Here is a 3,082-nt window from a genome sequence, read left to right on the forward strand (position 1 = left end):
CCATCACTCTTGTACAAAGCTTAGATAATATAAATTTACGAGTGTTAGAGAAAAAACTCAATCAGGATGTTGCGGGTTTTAATTTTTGAATTTAATAATTAAAAATACTTTGCTTCTTTGAGTACCACCTATTTTTCTCTTGCGTACCACCGGATGAGAACCCCTGCTCTAGTCTAGTATGTTCGAAGTCGTAGTGACAATATTATGTACGATTATGGTGTACGTCGGGCAAGTTAGAATGGCCTTTTTCTGTAGTTGCCATTGCTATGGCTATGAGTCATGGTTCAGGAGGAGTGGTGGTGTGGTGTATTTAATTATGGCAAAGCACACTAGAGCTATCTGCCTAAGGGGAGGGATGCCTTCGTGGAGGACGTTCTAAGGGGAACTGGCTCGTATACACGTTACACATGGGGAAAACCACGAAAACGGGCTGGCTGCATGGGACGCCCATGCAGCCAGCCCGTTTGCGGTAATCAAACCTCAGACCGAACTACCAGTGTTCAGCGACTTTACCACTCGGCCGTTGGTGGGCGGTCAGGAGGAGAGAAAGTAGCCTGAAAGTACTTATCGTAAACTAACAGATTATAGTTCTGGAGGAAAGCGTATTTAGGATGAACTGTTTATAGCGTTTCGCCTTCGTAAATTGGCACGTAAATTAGACACTCCCTGCACTTAACTGTAACTTGTAATGAGAGAGGATTTCTTTCAATCTCACTCAATTTTTTAGCGCCTGGATCTTTCCCTGACTGCGCCAGTTTTAATGCAGGTCAGTCAAAATTTCTGCCGATGGTTCAAAGTCAAAAGCGGGGATTGGCAGTATGCTTTATGAAATAAAAAATAACAACATAGTAAGAAAATGGCAAAGAAGGCTACAGGCTAGGTTACCTCTATAAAACTTGCTTAGTTAATGATCAAATAATTTTATTTCACGTTTGTTAATTTGATATTGTTTCAGTGAAAATCATATGTTGTTTTGCTTCCGTTTATTCTTAAAGTATCATTAACATTTTCATGCATAGCGTGCAATCAATTTCTTGGGTGTCGATTTGTTCGTTATGACGAATGTCAGTTACATAATATGTCAGTATAGGATTTCAAAAACGTATGTATGCGATATTATTGCCATGCGATAATTTGTAGGTACTTTATTTTTTACCACGATAATTTAGAATACACTCCGAGAATGCGCATCGAGCGTGCTGGCCATTACACTACGAAGCCATGCTAAGAATACGGGAGAAATACCTTATATACTCCTTTTGAAGGGCGACTGGGGATTAGGGGACCCAATCCTGGAGGTGGAGAATCATCATTCACCATCCTTTTAGTTCGAACGCGACTGTAGATGCATTAGGTTTTATCGAAGCAGGATGGAAAATATGCAATGCCCTCGCCAGAACTCGAACCACGGACCTCTCGAAAACGCGTCGAGTGTGTTGGCCATTACGTCACGAAGGCGTTCTAAGAAGGCGGTAGAAATACCTTATAGCTCAAGTACAGAATATAATTTGAAATATGAATAAAAAAAATCATAGGATACCTCGAATAACAGCACTCTGGAAACGTCCTGATGCTTGGACGCGTGAAGAATAATGTCTCTTGCAGTAGTAACACTTGCCTAATCATTTGGATAATACAGGCTGTAATCTACCAGTATGAACGAACGTAATGTTACGTAGCAGGTTAAAAAATTTGAAAGCCTCTCCTATGGATGTTTCTAACTTGAAAATTATTTGAGTGGCAAATTTAAATGCCTATCAATCTTTATGATACTTCAAATGAGCCGCATAAATGCTGACTACCTTATAGCGTTTAGCATGCTTAAGAAGCACACACTATCGAGCTCTATAAAGACTGTAAAATTATATTGAAGTCTTATGACACAAACAAAGGTCAGAAGAAAGGTGTATAAGACTCTTCTATCCAAACACAAAAGTTTCACAGACGGCCACACTCGGGCTTACACAAGCCAACATTTCTGGCTTAACTTAAACAAGTAATGCTGTGCTAAAATTAAATGTAGTTAGATTAGCCGCGCTCACAAGGATAAAGTAACGCTCAGGAAAGCTCTGGTTTGTAGAAAGATGGTAACCACAGCATTTCTTTCTCCCTTAATCCTGCATAAACGCTTGCTATCTCTTTTACATTCTGGCATGAAAAAAGAAAGGGAGAGCAACAGAAAAGTTGCTTTAATTAAAAATTAACTATTAGTTAAAAACAAATACATAAATCCTCACAACCTTACAGAAGGTTTAGTATAAAATAAATCTAAAGAAATCCTCTTGCTTCTTCTCTCCTTTACCTAAAAGTAAAACCAAATTTTAACAAAAATTAATAAATAAATCCTTTTTTCGGCTTAGAACTTTCTCTGAAAGATTCGATAAGTACTTAATTGAATTAAAACTCTTGTGTCTTAATTAAATTTATATTCCAGTTAAAAACGTAGGAAAATGCATACCCCAGACGATAAAGTAAAAGCAAAATAATATTGATAAAAATTAATAAAAGTACTTTTTTTTCTGTTTTTCCTTTGACTGAAATAAATATTTGAAAGGCTAAATCATTTGAAATCTTTGCATGGAAAAAATTTTAATTCTTTTTTCATTACTTTTTTTTATATGTATTCAAAATAATTGAATATCTCATCAGTAGCAAAGCTTTAAATTTCAATTAAAAGGTATAAGAAATTTTATTAAAAGCTTTTGTCCGTGTTCTTTGTTTAATCTCTTTCAAAAGTGAATGCGCTGGGTGTAAAAATGCAGAACTTTCTTTTAAAATGAAGTAATAAATCAAATAACTGTTTTCGGTTTAAAGAAAGAAAAACGATTTACCATTTAAGAATTTCTTTAAATATTCGGGTATTAATTCTAAATTACTTCCAAGGAAATGTGAGAGCTGAAGGGAAATCATAATAATCGTTTCAAATTGAACAGAGATTTATTTGTAATGTAAGTTATCGTATCTTGTATTTATAAAGAATGTAATTCAATATGTTTTGTTATTAATAGTCCAATTTTCAAACACAATGAGGTCATTTTTACTACTCCCACAAGTCGCAATATTGGCTTTTTTTATTGGCTAA

The sequence above is a fragment of the Stegodyphus dumicola genome, chromosome 10 (genome assembly GCF_044657685.1).
Source record: "Stegodyphus dumicola isolate Sdum_Otavi_A_Nest chromosome 10, ASM4465768v1".
Classification (NCBI taxonomy): Eukaryota; Metazoa; Arthropoda; class Arachnida; order Araneae; family Eresidae; genus Stegodyphus; species Stegodyphus dumicola.